The following is a 19,574-nucleotide window of genomic DNA, read 5'->3' as shown; positions in this document are numbered from 1 at the left end:
AATCAGCCGAAGCCCATGCTCTTATGTGAAGATATAGCAGAGCAGAAGGTATTGATGGGATCTCAATTGTCCGAGGAACAAGAGAAAACTCTAACAAGGTTTTTGTTCAACAACAAAGATGTCTTCGCATGGTCAGCCAACGATCTCTGTGGTGTCAACAGGGATGTCATTGAACATTCGCTCAATGTCGATCCATCCTTCAGACCCAGAAAGCAAAGGCTTCGGAAAATGTCTGATGACAAAGCCGAAGGTGCTCGGAATGAAGTGAAAAGACTTCTTAGTGCTGGAGTCATCAGAGAAGTAAAATACCTAGAATGGTTAGCCAATACTGTTATGGTGAAGAAGGCCAACGGTAAATGGAGAATATGCATTGATTTTACTGATCTCAACAAAGCTTGTCCAAAGGATGAGTTCCCATTACCAAGAATAGATTCTCTAGTAGATGCAGCAGCTTCGTCAGAGCTCATGAGTCTACTAGATTGTTATTCAGGCTACCATCAAATCTGGATGAAGAAGGAAGATGAGCTAAAAACTAGCTTCATAACCCCTAGCGGCACATATTGTTATCTTCGGATGCCTGAGGGGCTCAAGAATGCTGGAGGAAGCTTCAGTAGAATGACAGCGAAAGTCCTTCACTCTCAGATAGGCAGAAATGTGCTAACATATGTTGATGATATCATAGTAAAAAGCACGAAGCAGGAAAATCACATTGCTGATCTGCAGGAAACATTTGCTAATTTTAGGCAAGCTGGCCTGAAGTTGAATCCAGAAAAATGTGTCTTTGGAGTAAAAAAGGGAAAATTCCTTGGTTTTCTAGTTTCAACAAAAGGGATCGAAGCTAATCCAAATAAAATCGAAGCTATCCTTCGGATGGAGCCACCAAGCACAAAGAAGGGGGCTCAACGGCTGACAGGAAGACTGGCATCTTTGAATCGATTCATATCTAGATCAGCAGAGAGAAATTTACCATTCTTTGAAGTGCTGAAGTCGGCCGAAGTCTTTCAATGGGGATCAGCTCAGCAGAAAGCCTTCGAAGAGCTGAAGCAATACCTAATAGATCTAACAACGTTAACTCCACCCGCGCCAGGGGCTCCTCTGCTATTGTATGTGGCAGCGTCACACTCTGCAGTGAGTGCGGCACTTGTACAAGAGAAGCTTGAAGGACAAAATAAAAAGAAAGTCCCAGTATATTTTGTCTCTGAAGTGTTAAGCTTATCAAAGAAAAATTACATAGAGTTGGAGAAAGTGTTGTATGCTGTATTAATGGCTTCCAGGAAGCTTCGACATTATTTCCAAGCTTACCATATAATTGTTCCCTCGTCACAGCCTCTGAAGGATATTATGAGGAACAGAGAAGCATGCATCTAGATCAGCCTCCTCTTTCGAAAAATCAACTAAGTAGAGTTTGTCGTCTAATACACCCTTAAACGCTAATGAACCATCACTCCTTCTAAAGACAGAAACATCAACATTTGTAAACAAGCAATTGTAGCCCATGTGGCACAACTGACTTACAGACAGGAGGTTGTATCCTAATGACTCTACTAAAAATACATTTGAAATAGAGTGCTTGCTTGTGATGGCTATCTTTCCCAAACCTTTGACCTTGCCTTGGTTCCCATCTCCAAAAATAATCGTATCCTGGGAATCCTTATTCTTGACGTAGGAGGTGAACATCTTCTTCTCCCCCGTCATGTGGTTTATGCATCCACTATCGATTATCCAACTAGATCCCCCGGATGCATAAACCTGCAAGGCAATTTAAGCTTGGGTTTTAGGTACCCAACTCTTGTTGGGTCCTACAAGGTTAGTCACAATAGCCTTTGGAACCCAAATACAAGTCTTGTCCCCCTTGCCTTTGGATCCCATCTTTCTAGCAACTACTTATTCATTCTTACATAAAAGCGTAAATGAAGTATTGCAAGCATAGTAAATGGTAGAAGGTTCATTACATACTATCCTAGGCACATGATGCACAACATGATTTCTCCTAGGCCTACTTCTACCATGCACAAAAGTAGAGCTAGAGGCAAACATAGCATGTGAATCAAAAGCATTATGATCATAACTCCTATGAGCATTCCTAGAATATTTTCTATCATAAATGTAGGCATGACTCTTTTGAGAACTACTAGCCATAGGAGCCTTCCCTTTCTCCTTGTTGAGAACGGGAGCCTTTTGGCTTGTTAAGTTCTTGGTTTCCTTTTGAAAACCAAGTCCATCCTTATAGAGGGGTGTCTACCAATTGTGTAGGCATCCCTAGCAAATTTTAATTTATCAAAATTAATTTTGCAAGTCTTAAGTTGAGCATTAAGACTTGCCACCTCATCATTTAGTTTAGCAATAGAAATAAGGTGTTCATTACATGCATCAACATCAAAGTCCTTACATCTATTACAAAAACTAACATGCTCTACACATGAACTAGATTTATTAGCTTCCTCTAGCTTAGCATTTAAATCATCATTCAAAATCTTTAAACTAGAAACGGATTCATGACAAACAGACAATTCAGAGGATAACATTTCATTTGAAACTATCTCCCAAATACTAGGATGGAGAGAAAATAAGTGACTACGCATTTTGTGACTCCAAAAAGAGTAGTCTTCTCCATCAAAGTGTGGAGGTTTACCAGGTGGAATTGATAGCAAATGAGCATTAGAATTGAATGGAATACGAGAATAATCAAATGAATAGTTTTGATTAATCAGTTTCTTTCTAGACGAGTCATCGTCGTCGTCGTCTCTTAGTGAAGAAGAGGAGGTGTCGCTGTCGTAGTAAATGATCTTCTTGATGCGCCTCTTCTTCTTCCCGTCCCTCTTCTTGTGACTCGATCCTGAGTCAGTGGGCTTGTCGTCCCTTGGCTCGTTGAAGAGGGACTCCTTCTCCTTTTCGTTGACCACCATCCCCTTTCCCTTAGGATCCATCTCTTCAGGCGATTAGTCCCTTAGATGAAGAGTACGACTCTGATACCAATTGAGAGCACCTAGAGGGGGGTGAATAGGTGATCCTGTAAAATCAACACTAAATTCCAACAAACTTGATTACAAAGATATTAGTGCGAGTTAATCAAGTTTATGAGGCGAGCTCTTGCGAACACAAACAATCAAAGAGAAAGCATACAAAAGACACACAATTTTTATCCCGTGGTTCAGCCAAGTAATACTTGCCTACTTCCACGTTGTGGCGTCCCAATGGACGAGGGTTGCACTCAACCACTTTCAAGTGATCCAATGATCAACTTGAATACCATGGCTTTCTTTCTTAGTCTTTCTCCTGTTTGCGAGGAATCTCCACAACTTGGAGCCTCTCGCCCTTACAATGATGATCACAAAAGAAGCACAGAAGTAAGGGAGGGAAGAGCAACACACACAATACTCAAATTCACAGCACAACCATGCACACAAGTCACAACTTGAGCTCAACACACGACGCACAGAGTTCACAACTCAAATGGAGCTGAAGTTACTATCACAAAGAATCAAATGCGTGAAGTTGGAGTCTTGGAGTCTTAGAATGTTTCTTGAAAGCTTGGGTGACTCCTCCATGCGCCTAGGGGTCTCTTTTATAGCCCCAAGGCAGCTAGGAGCCGTTGGAGGCCAACAAGGAAGGCCATCATTGCCTTCTATCGAGTGGCGCACCAGACAGTCCGGTGTGCCACCAGACAGTCACTGTAGACGGTCCGGTGCGGATCTCCTTCCTTTTCTAGCACAGACGACCATTGCAGCTCCGGGCCAGTTGGTGCACCGGACATTGTTCGGTGCACACCGGACAGTCTGGTGCCCCCTGCCGACCGTTGGCGCTGGCCACGCGTCGCCCGCGGATTGCGTGGCCGACCGTTGCGCTGGCGACCGTTGGCTCACCGGACAGTCTGGTGCACCACCGGACAATCTGGTGAATTATAGCCGTGCACCGCCGATTTTTCCCGAGAGTGGCATTTTCACCGGAGACCAGCCTGGCGCACCGGACACTGTCCGGTGTGCCAGGCTGAGCTGAGTTTTGGCTGCACCGAGCCAACTCTTATGCAATTCTTTTCTTTTCTTCTTTTCTCTGTTTCTAATACTTAGACAAATATATTAGTATACAAAAACCAAAGTGCTAAGTCTAGAAACATACCTCATGCCTTGATTTGCACTTTTTCAATCTTGGGCACATTTAGAACTTAGAGAATATGTGTTGGGCACTTAATCACCAAAACATTATAGAAATGGCCCAAGGGCACATTTCCCTTTCAGCTGGTCGTGAGGCATATGGCCAAGGACCCTGCGGCAGTGGCTTTGGTTATTACTTCCCCAGCGGACCACAATTTCCTTTTCGTGGTGATCGCTTCCCTTCTAGATTGGGGATGGGTAGTGTTTTTCCTAACACGTTTTATGCGCAAATGTCGTAGCACTAGTATTATTCTTAGTATCCTAACCCCAGTGCTATGTCATTTGCTCACTCCCTGTCTTTCTATTGATGCAGGACAGTGGCCTAGAGAACATATGGCTCATGGGGTTCGACTGTTCGGGCCACATGATCAAAGCAACAAATGGTTCTCTAGCCTTGACCCCGTGAATGGTAAGGAATACATCAAATTTGGGGATAAGTCGAGAGGTAAGGTGTCTCTCGTGGCTCCGTTCGAGTGAATGAGAGTTTGTCCTCAAGGATGCTGCTTTGGTTTTGAATCTGCATTTCAATCTGGTTTATGTTTCGCAACTCCTTTTGGATGACTATGAAGTGCATTTTAAAAAGGGCCCGCCCTCGGGTTTGGATGCCTAGGGGAGTCTTGTTTGTTAGATTTCCCCTTTTGGTCGAGTTTTTAGTGCTTTTTTCACATTATTCTAGCCCTTCTTGATTTCTTCTAGCAGGATCCTCCTCTTTGATTTGGAAGTGACATAGGAGGATGTAACACCTCAGGTGTTTACTATAGAGTTTAACCCAACACTTGTGGAGTTTAACTCAACACACACACTTTGACCTATTATCACATGTGTTTTTCTTTGGGAAAAACTCACCATACACTTGGATTAGAGCCTTGGCTAAGTGCTAAACATCATAGAAGGTCTACCTGAACCATCTCATACTAATCAAAAGAGAGGAAGTGACCAAACCCTATACACCCCTACTTAAGTTCAATAGGTGCACCAAAAAGAAATAAGCCAGAAAACTAAATAGATCACCTTGTCATGAATTAGATCATTAATAAAAGTTGTAGCTCATCAAATAACTAACAAAAGTTAGTAAGGGTGATACCCCAAAAAAGGTTTGGCAAAGTCCCCAAAAATACCACAAAAAAGGAGAGAGCAAAAGAAATTTAGGATTTTCTATAACCAAAAATCAGCCCCTCCAACTAAACCTCAAGTGTTCATTAAGATGGAAACCTTAAACCTAATGCCTCCAATTGAAAACTTGTGTCAAATTATCTTAACTAATACATACCAGAAGATGGCCTCGGGACTAGGAATTTTGACATGACAAAACCTTGGATTTACCTCAGATTTGGTCTGTTTGACAAACCCTACTCAAGTGCTCCATATCTTCTGTTCTAGTGGACGAGCTTCTCCGACCACCACATAGAAGAGGTAGCTTAAGGGGAGGTGAAGGGATTTTGTGTAGTGGCCATGGCAAGAACAAGCTTGGATGGGTCACTGCGCGCTCGAGAAGATGGGCAAACGAAACCAGGCGACGTGTTCGACCATGGACGGCACGCTAGAGCATGGCCAACCCACGCACGCGTGCGCCCCGTGCCCACGGTTGGCCACGACCCCGTTCGCTCGCGTCCGTGCCTATAAAGGTCGCTCAGACCTCGGTCTCACTCCCCCGCGCTCCCCTAACATTCGCTCGAACTTGGCAACCGGTGATCGCATGAGATCAAAGAGCACCGCCGCCCGCAGACACGCCCGAGCACCGCCCACCATGGCTAGGCCATTCCAGCCCCTTTCTGCTCGATCCTTCCCCATGGACAGCCCCCACAAAAGCCAGTGAAACTCCCCGAAGTTCAAACCGAAGCGCTACTTTGCAGGAGCGGTGAAATCACCCTCGCCTAAGTTGAGAGCTCCACTGGCACACGCAGCCAGGACTACCAGGTGAACCATTCTCGAATTAACCACGCCCACATCCTCTCCCACCTTCGGTAAAGCTTCTAGTACAGTTTGATTTAACTCTACTGCTGTGGTTAGGCCAGAATCCTCGCCGCCTCTGAGCCCAGCTGCCTACGCACATGGCCAGGACGCCTCCAACCTCCACCGATGACGAGCCGACCATCGACGAGTTCGCCATGACCTCCCCGATGCCCCTAACTAGCTCACCAGAGCGCTACCGCAGCCGATAAGCCGCATCACCACAATCTTGCTCTCGATTACTGTTTCGGCGAGGAAAGGACTGTAGGTTAAAGAGTTAGTAAATCTAGGGGGTTTTCTGTGAAGTTAATGGCACAGATGAATAGCTACACAGAAACTTAGTTGTGAGAGAGATGTAGAGTTCGATCCAGGGGCCCGAGAATAAAGTTGCTTTTCTTTTTTCCATTTAGAATTACTAACTCATTTTTAAATCTGCTTAAGATTAGAAAATGCAAAACTCGAAAAAATACTATTCCAAAAATTGTGAAACTAATTTTGTTAGGCTCTGTATATTGTAAACTTTCAATCAAAAATAGTAAACCACCTAAGTCTAGTACTATTTTCTAAAGTTTTGATTTAATTTATAAAACTACTTAAACCATAAAAATAGAGAGAAAAGTAGTAAACTTGTTATGCTAGGTTTAAGAAAATTTGAGTAGGTACTTGTTCAACAGTAACATCATATAAAAATGTTGAGCACCCTGGTTCACAAGTTTAAGTATGGTTTATCCACCAAAATGTGTTTCTGTCCATTCATTTAGAAAATGAAAAATGGAAATAAAAATGAGAAACAGAGGACAACCATATTTTTCCCAAGTTGCCTAGGTGATGTAGTACAAGAGAAAAATATTGTAAGCCCTAGTCCATTGGAGAAATGTAGGACTACTATTTAATTAAGCAAAACATATAAAACTTTAGAAAGTCATAGAATAAGAATCCAAAGGAGATACAACCCCAACCTTAGGAATGATTGCGCTTGTGCAAATAGGAACTTAGAAAAAAAATTGTTGTTTGACATTTTTGAAAGGGCAAGCTAGTTGTAAGTGTTTCCTTGACCCTAGACTTCGAAAAACCCTAGTTATAAGACCACCAAGTACCACTTGGTGAAATTTGGCATAATAGTACGTTATTGCACCTAAATACCAGGAAAAATACCCATTAGGGCATTAGCCACTTCTAGACAGGAGGAGTAGTGTAATATGCACCCTCTGCCCTAGTTTTATTTTTGTCTAGATCTGACCTTAGGTTTAAGAAAATTTGAGTAGGTACTTGTTCAACAGTAACATCATATAAAAATGTTGAGCACCCTGGTTCACAAGTTTAAGTATGGTTTATCCACCAAAATGTGTTTCTGTCCATTCATTTAGAAAACGAAAAATGGAAATAAAAATGAGAAACAGAGGGCAACCATATTTTCCCAAGTTGCCTAGGTGATGTAGTACAAGAGAAAAATATTGTAAGCCCTAGTCCATTGGAGAAATGTAGGACTACTATTTAATTAAGCAAAATAGATAAAACTTTAGAAAGTCATAGAATAAGAATCCAAAGGAGAAACAACACCAACCTTAGGAATGATTGCACTTGTGCAAATAGGAACTTAGAAAAAAATTTAAATTTGTTGTTTGACATTTTTGAAAGGGCAAGCTAGTTGTAAGTGTTTCCTTGACCCTAGACTTCGAAAAACCCTAGTTATAAGACCACCAAGTACCACTTGGTGAAATTTGGCATACTAGTACGTTATTGCACCTAAATACCAGGAAAAATACCCATTAGGGCATTAGCCACTTCTAGACAGGAGGTGTAGTGTAATATGCACCCTTTGCCCTAGTTCTTGTTATTTTTGTCCAGATCAGACCTTAATTATTGTTGACCTCACATTCTTAAGACAACCTATACTAACCAGTAGTGAGTTACATTAATTTTTACAAAATATTTAGAATTTTATAGGAGAAGGTTGTAGTTCAAAAGTACCCTCTAAAAAGCTTAATAGAAAAAGGAGAGATAATTAAGGGTTAACTAATCTTTGTTAAATAATTTCAGCAAACCCACCTTAGACTTAACTAGACTTTTAGAAGAATAATCTAAGTCTTAATCTACCCTTTTCCTTTTGGTCAAATCTTAATATGGACCCTAAATACAACTCCTATAAAGACTTATTTGTTGGTCACTTGTTCTCAAATGTTGTGAATCAAGAAAAGGCAACACAATAGTTAAAGATTAAAGACCTTCGTCTTCTGAAGTATTATCTTCTTTCAGACATAATGATCTTTAAACAAAGGTCATGAATGATACATTATCACCGTTTGTGAGAATAAGAATTCATAGAGACAATTACAAGTCATTCATTCAGACTTCTATTCAATCATATCCTCATTTCATGATGAATATGAGAACATTAACAAAATTCATATTACATTGATACCTTCGGCTTGATCGAATGTGATGACACGAGAGCAAAAACAATCCAGCGTGAACATTACGATGGTATTGCTCACCTATTTATAGACACGGGGTGCAGCCCGAGTAAAAATACATTTATGACCTTAACATGTACTCATAATTGTAACATAAATTATCAGGGATTAACTAGTCTTTTCTTCCCTTAGGCTCAGCACCATATTTGACCTTCGTCGCCACCTTAAGCCGAAGTTGTTGTTCTCTAGCTGTAGCTTCGGTATTCGTCGCTATCGCTTTCATACAATGTCTCTGTTTCGAGAACCTTCAGGGAGGAAGAAGATACTCATCACGAAGCTTTTCTTATGACGAAGCTCCTGTGATATACTAGAAACAAATGGTTAGTCATGTTTTTGAGGACCTTCGGAAGAGGAAGGTCCCCAACAGTAGCCCCTTGCAGTATTAATTTGTTTCTTTATAACAAATTCAGACTGCAAAATGAACGAAAACCTTTGGCTGAAGGTCCGAAAAAACACCTTCCCTTTGCTAGAATAACGAATCACTTTGTGTTACGGGTCCCACCGCTCGGTGGTGCTTCGTGTATAAATACAAAGGCTTGCACTATGAATATTTTTCGTGTTGTGATTGTCATTTCAGCTTTCTTCTTCTGTGAGCATAATTGTTTTTTGAGCTTCGGCTTTTGCTGTGATCATCATCGAAATGGCCGAAAATAAGAAACTGTAGACCCCACACTTGTTGGTTTCTACAAAGCTATGGAAAGGACCAAAGTTGAGGAAATCACTGATGAAATGTGTAACACCCTGAATTTGGGGGTATAAAATTTCTTTGCTCATATTCACAAATTCAGGTGTTACCTCCCTTTTCTCATCCTTCCTCATTCTTTTCTTTTTCATTTCTATAGGAGAAAAGTGCTTATTTTATTTGTAATTATAGTTTGATAGGTTAAACCCTAAGGGAGTATGAGTTGTTGCATCATGTTGAACCCTAGATTTCACTTTTGCTTGGTGCATAATTCTTGGAAAGTCTAATTTGGATTTGTGGCTTATTTGGATTTGAATCAATTGGAGAAAATAAAAAGAAAAGGGGAAAACAATTCCAGAATAAAAGAAAAGAGGAAAGAAGCCCAACTCGCCCGCCCCCTCAGCCTTTCGGCCCAGCTAGGCCCATCCCGCGCGCGCGCGCCTCTCCCCCCCGCTCTCTCTGCCCTGGCGGGCCCGCCCGTCAGCGCAGCCGCCTTCCGCGCGCCCGCTCCCGCTCTCCCCTCTCTCTCTGCTCGCGGGCCCGGCTTGTCAGCCCCGTCGTCCTCGCGTAACCGCCGCCCGAGCTGCGCGCGCCCGCCTTCTCCGCGCCCACGTCGCGCGTGGAGCTCGCAACTGACCCGCCCCTGGCCACTTGAGCCCCGAACCCCACTCGCCCTCGCCCCCTCCCCCATTTGCGCTCTAGCGGACCCCTCTTCCACCTCTCCCTCGCTGCGCGCACGCCAGAGCGCCGCCGCCACAAATCCTCGCCGTCCCGAGCTCGTTTCCGGCCGCCGTTGGAGCTCCGCCGTGTCCGTTGCCACGGTGAGCTTCGCCCCGGCGTCTGCAACCTGGGACGCGCCCCAATTCCCTCTCCCCCTCCCTATTTCTCTCTGCCCGCGCTCACCCGCCGTTCCCCGTGCAGCCGCGGAGGTCCGCCACCGTCGCCCCGGGCCACCGTCGCGCCATTGCCGCCGCCGAGGAGTCCCCGGAGCCCGCCTTGAGGTAAAGAACCTCTCCCGCCCCTATCGACCCGTGTATTGCCTTCTGTTGCGCTTAATTCCTCGCCGGAGATGTTTTATGCCGCCGCCGAGCCGCTCCGCCGTAGACCGCCCCCCTCCGGTGCCCCTGCCCCGACCTAGACCCCACCAGAGGACTCCCCGTGCCCTCCCCAACCTTCCCGGCCACTCAGGTCGCCCCAGAGACCCGCCAAACGCCCGCGCCCCTCGTCTCCGGCGAGTCCTCCGCCGCGGGGACGAGCGCCGCCGCCCCAGCTAGCCGTAGGAGAAGCCCAGGCCGGCCACCCGATCCCCACCGTCCGTCCCAGATCGGGCGGCCCCGTTTTAATTAGGCCAAGCCCAATCCTGGCCGTCCGCCGGAGATCCAGCGGCCCAGGCCCGCTTCCCCCTCACCCCGTCTCCCTGCCGTTTGGGCCCCGCCTGTCAGCCCGCCCGCGCGCTCGCTCTGCCCGCCGGCCCCGCCTGTCAGCCCGCCCGCGCGCTCGCGCTGCCCGCCGGCCCCGCCTGTCAGCTTGCCCGCGCCCCGCGCTGCCCGCCCGGTCCCGCCTGTCAGCCGCCCAGCCCGCCGCGCGCTCGCGCGCCCGCCCGCAGGATCTAATCCTGACCGTTCGCTTTAGATCTGACGGCCGTAGCAGCCCGATACCCCTTCGCCCGCGCGTTTTCTTAAAGAGACCCCCGGTTTTCTGGAATTTGAACCCGCCGTCCCTGGTTTCTCTCAGTTAGGTCCCTGGACCTTTTATTTAATTCAAAATAGGTATTTAGGGTATATTTTTAATCCCCAAACTTGTAAAATCCATAACTTTGTCATATGAACTCCAAATTAGGTGCTTCAAATTGCAAAATGCTCATGATGTTTTTGTCTATCTATTTAAACAATGTTTCCTTGCTGTTTCCATGTACCAATTAATGGTTAATCATTAGAATAGGATTAAGGTAATTGGAACCCTATTTGAGATAATTAGAAATTGGTAGACTTTAATAAAAGTTGGAGTACTTAAGTTTATGGACTTAAACACCTAAGTTTAGGAACTTAAAACCATGTAATAATTTAATCCCACCACTGACTTAAACCTGATTAGTGGATAGTGAATCACTTTGTATAGTCCTCTACCCCAGACCTAGGGAACACCAGAGTGCCTATCCCTTTTCTACTATGAACTTGTGATTTCTCTGCTGCATATGTTTGGTATGTTGCTTTTTGTTTGTTATCTTCCCAAGTGCATAGTGTGAATGATTACTTTACGTAGACAACGAGCAGTCTGTGTTTCCCGAGGAAGTTGCAGAGGAAGTCCCTGATCAGCAGTTTGGTGAAGGCAAGTGTCCTCTGTCCCACTATGTCCTATTCATTTATAACTTACTACCCCGCATTACTTACTTGAAACCTAAGGATTGACTAGCTTTACACTTTACTTTGTTCTTGATGACCTATTGGGTTGTTATGGTTAGCACTCTGCTATTGCCTTAACTTAATCAATGAACATGATGTGACTATTTATGATACTGTTATCCTGATGATGTTGATGATCTTGTGATACTCTAGGGGGCTCAGGCTGTTTCCTGAGTACCTCTCCGTAAGGACCTGTTCGTTGAGAGACCACCCGGGATAACAGTGCAACCATGAGGGTGAAATGGGATGCCCTTAGCTAATTAATTAGAGGAACTAGAGGTGTAGTTGCTTCGCCGTCGTGCCGTTAATGGGGTCCAGGCACAGTGCTTGCTCTGCCGAGGCTGAGTGCCGAGGTTCTTTCGTTTTGCTCTTTGTTAGTCACTCTCCTGCGGGGAGGGGTACTGTGTTTATCAAACTGGAGAAACCTAACGGGCAGCTATGATCTCTAGGGAATCTTTGTAAAAGCTACGTAGTGATGCCCTGCCGGACCACCTAGGTAGTGGTCAATGGGGATTAGCTCTCCCCGGGTAGAAAGGGAATCATGACTCATGGGTAAAGTGTGCAACCTCTGTAGAGGGTAGTGAAACTGATATATCAGCCGTGCTCACGGTTAAGAGCAGCCTTGGGATCCTCTTTGATTAGAGATACAGATGGTTTGAGATACAAGGATTATGTTATGGTTTTGGTTCGACTATGATGATGTTGTTCCTCGATGAGGAAATGGTTTACGGGTTGGATAATGCTAAAATCTGGCTTCTACTAATGATAAATACCTGACCAACTAAAAGCAACTGCTTGAGCCTAACCCCACATAAAGCTAGTCCACTTCAGCCAAACGGGACATTTGCTGAGTACGTTGATGTGTACTCATCCTTGCTTTACCACCAAACACCAGGTTGTCCGCATTGTAACCACTGCTCAGGAGAAGGTGAAGCCGTGGAAGGAGACTTCCAGGAGTTCCAAGACTACGACGAATTCTAGGTGTGGGTTGGCGGCAACCCCCAGTCAGCTGCCTGTGAAGGCCTTATCTTTACTGCGTTTCGCTAGTACTTTGATTTATCTGTTAAGACAATGACTATGTAGATGTCTATGACTCTATGATGTAATAAGTACTCTTTTATGTTATTATTCGAGCATTGTGTGATGATGTTCATTTATGTAATCGCTGTGTACGTGAGTTCTGATCCTGGCACGTACATGGTTCGCATTCGGTTTGCCTTCCAAAACCGGGTGTGACATAAGTGGTATCAAAGCCGTGCTGACTGTAGGACCGCTGACCTAGAGTAGCACTGGTCGTACTAAGGACTATTGACCTTCCCTCTCACCTTGATCTCTGTTGTTACTTCAAAAGTCGGTCACCTCGACCAACCCTATGTTTTACTACATATATATACTATATTATACCTTGTCAAAATTTTTATCTGGTTCTGTTTATGGTTCATTCACTTGTCATATTAGTTCTGTTCTTACTCTTGTGCTTACAGTGTCTTTTGTAGATGGCTCGTCTTAGACACACAACACGTAAGTCGGTGATTCCTTTCCTGCCGTCTCGACTTGCGGAGCGTCCTCTGCACCGCACCGTGTCCGGTCAGTCGAGTCACCTGGAGAGGCTGCACCACCGCCTGCGTGAGGAGCAGGAACGCCGGCGCCAGCACAGAGAGCAGCAGGGCTCTTCCTCCCCACCCCAGCGAGAGGTGGAGTCCGTGAGGCCCCGTTCCTCTGTGGCCCAGCTGGAGGCGCCCCCTGCACCACCGTGGGACACCCCGGCTGTTGGAGGAGCTACTGGAGGAGGTCCTGGAGGAGACCCCGACGACGACGACGACTCAGACCACAGCACGGAGTCCTCTGAGCCGCAGGAGGCGAAAGGATGGGTCGCCCGACCCATCACCCGTGATGCCGCTCGCGGTTGTCACTTCCACGACGCACTCGACACCTTGCTGCGCCAGGCTTTCGACCGGCACACCTGGTCGATCGAGTATCGTTGTGTAGTCTACCAGCACAGTCGCGGGAGGTACCCGGACCGCTGGGAGGCTACCTGCCTAGTTCGCCGTCCGGAGGATGACCTCCGGGGTGCGGAGGCCGTTTCGGAGCACTACTCTATCTCCGAGAGGGACACTGCAGAGGCGGCTATGCAGGATGCAGCACGGCGTGCACTCTCCCAGTACTGTTCTTTGTTCGGTGGCGTGGCCGACGGTCTTAACCTTCGGTACTACCCCCGCCGCCCTACTGGCAGCACGGAGAGTGTGGTTGTCTCACCTGTTGGTGAGGGTAACCCTAGGTTGAGCAGCACAGTCAACCTAGTCGCAGTGCTTAACACTGAGCTGGACCACTCTCTGGACGAGCTAAGCAGGGCTCGAACGGAGATTGCGGAGTTGCGTGCTGAGTTGGCAGAGCGCCATCACCAGGAGGGTGGTTCCCCCGCTCCTGTCGGGACTCAGCACTCTTACCGCTCACCGCCACGTGGTCATCACACTTATGGTTCCCCTGTCTGTAAGACCAGGATAGATCTGGATCCTTAGATCGTTAGTGTCGGAGTTTGTAATAATTCTTAAGTCAGATGTCTCAGTCTTAGGTAGTCAGTTTAGTTTGCTTATCAGTTGCTTCCATTTAGTTTAGTTTGCTTATCAGTTGCTTTCATGCTTGTTATGATGAACTTGTGCTTGATTTGAATCTTTGTAATGACTGTAGCCAACATGTGGGTTTCCCCTGCAGTTTGGCCTAGCTAGTAATGTTAATGAAGTCAGTTGTTTAGTTGGGAAACCATTTACTTCTACTTTCCTTCTTATCTGAGAAGCTGTGTTGAATCATAATGGGGATCAGTGAAGCTCTTGGTTCACTCAGTGTCATGAAGAATTCTGTATTCTCTTTTCTTATGCTGAAGGGTTGTAAGATCAATGCTGATGTATGAATGTCCTCCACAGATGTCTGACAACAGGCGCCGATGCAACAGGCGTGCTCAGCAAGAGCAGCACGACCAGCAGGAGGAACAACAGAGGCAGCCTCCCCCACCACCCCCGATGTCAGTGGAGCAGATGTTCTTGATGCAGACCCAGGCAGTGCAGGCCATTGGGCAGACTCTGGCAGCCATGCAGCAGGCTCAACAGCAACCCCAACCCCAGTTGCAAGTGCAGATGCCCCAGATGCCACGAGATAAGCATGGTGAGTTCATGAGAGGACACCCTCCTACCTTCGCCCATTCTGCTGACCCCATGGATGCAGAAGACTGGTTGCGTGCAGTGGAAAGGGAACTGCGCACCGCCCAATGTGACGACAGGGAGAAGGTCCTGTATGGTCCCCGTCAGCTGAGGGGAGCAGCCCAGTCCTGGTGGGAGTCCTACCTCGCCACCCATGCTAACCCCGAAGCCATCACCTGGGAAGAATTCAGCGAGAGTTTCCGCAGGTACCATGTGCCAGAGGGACTAATGATCGTGAAGAAGGAGGAGTTTCTGGCTCTGAAGCAGGGACCCCTGTCCGTTAGTGAATACAGAGACAAGTTTCTGCAGCTGTCCCGTTATGCACCTGAGGATGTCAACACTGATGCTAAGAGGCAGTACAGGTTCATGAGAGGTTTGGTGGATCCCCTCCATTACCAGCTGATGAATCACACCTTCCCAACCTTCCAACACCTGATCGATAGGGCAGTTATGACTGAGAAGAAGCGTAAGGATATGGAAGATCGGAAGCGCAAGATGAGTGGACCCCAGTCCGGAGGCATCAGCCGTCCGCGTTTCTCAGGCAGTTCATCTCAGCAAGGCAGACCTGGTCACCCACAGGGATATCAGAATCAGAATCAGCGTCCGCATCAGCAGCAGTTTCAGAGGCAGTACCCACAGCAGCAGCAGCAGCAGTATCGTCAGCACAGCCAGCAGGGAGGTAATCAGTATCAGAAGCAGAACAACCAGGCACCTCGCCTTCCTGCCCCAGCAGCAAATCAGAGCAACCAAGCAGCCCCAGCGCAAGGAGGAGGCAGAGGATGTTTCCACTGTGGAGATCAAGGCCACTGGGCGATGCAGTGCCCAAAGAAGATGGCGCAGCAGCAGACCAACCCCAATGCTCCAACAAGACAAGGTGTACTGCAGCCGACAGCAGGCAATCGTAACCAAGCGTACAACCGTGGAAAGGTGAACCACTTGGAGGCCGAAGCGATCCAGGATGCACCAGATGTGGCAGTAGGTATGTTCTCAGTCGAATCTCATCCCGCAAAAGTGCTATTTGATACTGGTGCAACTCATTCATTTGTCACTGCAACCTGGGTAGAATTGCATAACATCTCAGTAGAGGCAATGATGCCGCCCATGAGGATTAATTCGGTTGGTGGCAAGGTGCAAACAGATAAAATATGCTCAAATATAATGGTGGAAATAAGGGGGATAGGATTCCCCAGTGACTTAATAGTAATAGACACCCCTGGGATAGATGTTATTCTAGGGATGAATTGGTTAATGAAGTATGAGGCAAATGTTAGTTGTGACAAGAGGACCGTAACATTGAAGTCCCCGTCAGGAGAAGAGGTAGTGGCCGAGCTAAGGGTGCCTAAGTCAGAAGAGGGAGTCTGTCACCAGATTTCAGTTGATAGTAAGGAGCCCAACCCGCTCGAGGCTATCAAGGTTGTGTCGGACTTTTCGGATGTGTTTCCCGAAGAGTTAACGGGCATGCCACCCGAGAGAAAAGTCGAATTTGCCATAGAGCTTATCCCTGGTACCGCCCCCATTTCCAAAAGAGCCTATCGAGTGTCTGGACCAGAATTGGTGGAACTCAAGAAGCAGATAGATGAGATGTTAGAGAAGGGTTACATCAGGCCAAGCACCTCGCCTTGGGCCGCTCCAGTGTTGTTTGTAGAGAAGAAAGATGGTACCAAAAGGATGTGCATAGACTACAGGGCCTTGAATGAAGTCACTGTCAAGAACAAGTACCCCCTGCCAAGGATAGAAGATTTGTTCGACCAGCTCAGAGGTGCCAGCGTATTCTCGAAGATAGATCTGAGGTCAGGCTACCATCAACTCAGAATCCGACCCTCGGACATACCGAAGACGGCATTCATCACCAAGTATGGGTTATATGAATTCACAGTTATGTCCTTTGGTTTGACAAATGCGCCAGCCTTCTTTATGTATCTGATGAACAGCGTGTTCATGGACTATTTAGACAAGTTTGTGGTAGTGTTCATCGATGATATTCTCATATACTCTCAAAGTGAGGAAGATCATGTAGAGCATTTGAAGATGGTATTGCAAAGGCTTCGAGAGCATCAGTTGTATGCCAAGCTGGGCAAATGCGAGTTCTGGATTCATGAAGTCTTATTTCTGGGTCACATCATAAATCAAGATGGGTTAGCAGTGGATCCAAAGAAAGTAGCAGATATCCTGAACTGGAAAGCACCGAAGGATGTTCGTGGGATCAAGAGCTTCATTGGAATGGCCGGATACTATAGGCGTTTCATTGAAGGCTTCTCAAAGATTGCTAGACCAATGACAGCGTTGCTAGCGAAGAAAGTTGAGTTTAAATGGACTCAAAAGTGTCAGGAAGCATTTGAAGAACTGAAGAATAGATTGACTATAGCTCCTGTGTTAGTCCTGCCTGACGTTCACAAGTCATTCTCAGTGTATTGCGACGCTTCGTACACCGGATTGGGATGTGTGCTAATGCAAGAAGGAAGGGTTGTAGCGTACTCGTCCCGACAGCTGAAGATCCATGAGAAAAATTATCCCACACATGACCTGGAGTTGGCAGCAGTGGTTCATGCCTTAAAGACCTGGAGACATTACCTGTATGGGCAGAAGTGTGACATCTACACAGATCATAAAAGTCTGAAGTACATATTCACCCAGTCAGAGTTAAACATGAGGCAGCGAAGATGGTTGGAATTGATCAAAGACTACGAGCTGGAGATACATTACCATCCAGGCAAAGCCAATGTTGTTGCAGATGCTCTGAGCAGGAAGAGTCAAGTCAATATGTTGGCCTCGTACCCGATGCCGTATGAGTTAGCCAAAGAGTTCGACAGACTGAGCCTCGGTTTCCTGAACAGTACGCAAGGAGTAACAGTGGAATTAGAGCCCACCCTAGAGCGGGAGATCAAAGAAGGGCAGAAGGATGATGAAAACATCAATAAGATCCGGCAGCTGATCTTAGAAGGAAGAGGCAAAGACTTTCGAGAGGACGAAGAGGGAGTAATATGGTTCAAGGACCGATTGTGTGTTCCCGACCTCAAACCTATTCGGGAACTGATCCTCAAGGAAGCTCATGAGACAGCCTACTCCATACACCCTGGAAGTGAGAAGATGTACCAGGATTTAAAAAGAAGGTTTTGGTGGTATGGCATGAAAAGAGAGATCGCAGAATATGTCGCCATCTGTGATAGCTGTCAGAGAACCAAAGCAGAGCATCAAAGGCCCGCCGGATTGTTGCAGCCTTTGCGGATTCCTCAGTGGAAGTGGGATGAGATCGGGATGGATTTTATAGTTGGCCTACCTCGTACCCGGGCCGGTTATGATTCCATCTGGGTGGTTGTGGACCGCTTAACAAAGGTGGCCCATTTCATACCCGTGAAGACAACATACACCGGAGCAACGCTAGCTGAGTTATACATGTCACGGATAGTCTGCCTTCATGGTGTGCCGAAGAAGATAGTGTCAGATCGAGGAACGCAGTTCACATCTCATTTTTGGCAACAGCTACAAGAAGCTTTGGGCACACATTTGAACTTCAGCTCAGCTTATCACCCGCAGACAGACGGTCAGACTGAAAGAACTAATCAGATCCTAGAAGATATGTTGAGAGCCTGTGCGTTGCAAGACAAGTCAGGATGGGACAAAAGATTACCTTATGCAGAATTCTCCTACAACAATAGTTATCAGGCCAGCTTGAAGATGTCGCCGTTTCAGGCACTCTATGGACGGAGTTGTAGGACTCCGCTGCATTGGGACCAGCCTAAAGAGAGACAGGTGTTTGGCCCCGACATCTTGCTTGAAGCCGAAGAGAATATCAAAATGGTTCGGGAGAATCTGAAGATAGCCCAGTCAAGACAGCGAAGCTATGCGGACAGAAGGAGAAGAGAACTGAGTTTTGAAGTGGGAGATTACGTCTATCTGAAGGTGTCACCTATCAGGGGAGTCAGAAGGTTCAGAGTTAAAGGCAAGTTAGCACCCCGGTACGTCGGACCATATCAGATTCAAGCAAAGCGTGGAGAAGTGGCCTACTAGCTTGACCTACCAGAGAGCTTGTCAGCAGTGCACAATGTGTTCCATGTGTCGCAATTGAAGAAGTGTCTGCGAGTACCAGAAGAACAGTTGCCGGTGGAGGGTTTGGAGGTCCAGGAGGATCTGACATACATAGAGAAGCCAACGCAGATTCTGGAGTTTGCAGACAGAGTCACCCGGAGGAACACCATCAGAATGTGCAAAGTCAGATGGGGTCACCACTCTGAGGAAGAAGCAACCTGGGAACGAGAAGATGATCTGAAGGCCAAATACCCTGAACTCTTTGCTGACCAACCTTGAATCTCGGGGCGAGATTCTTTTAAGGGGGATAGGTTTGTAACACCCTGAATTTGGGGGTATAAATTTTCTTTGCTCATATTCACAAATTCAGGTGTTACCTCCCTTTTCTCATCCTTCCTCATTCTTTTCTTTTTCATTTCTATAGGAGAAAAGTGCTTATTTTATTTGTAATTATAGTTTGATAGGTTAAACCCTAAGGGAGTATGAGTTGTTGCATCATGTTGAACCCTAGATTTCACTTTTGCTTGGTGCATAATTCTTGGAAAGTCTAATTTGGATTTGTGGCTTATTTGGATTTGAATCAATTGGAGAAAATAAAAAGAAAAGGGGAAAACAATTCCAGAATAAAAGAAAAGAGGAAAGAAGCCCAACTCGCCTGCCCCCTCAGCCTTTCGGCCCAGCTAGGCCCATCCCCC

This window comes from Zea mays, chromosome 8 (assembly GCF_902167145.1).
Source record: "Zea mays cultivar B73 chromosome 8, Zm-B73-REFERENCE-NAM-5.0, whole genome shotgun sequence".
Classification (NCBI taxonomy): Eukaryota; Viridiplantae; Streptophyta; class Magnoliopsida; order Poales; family Poaceae; genus Zea; species Zea mays.
Note: the sequence above shows the minus strand (reverse complement) of the source record.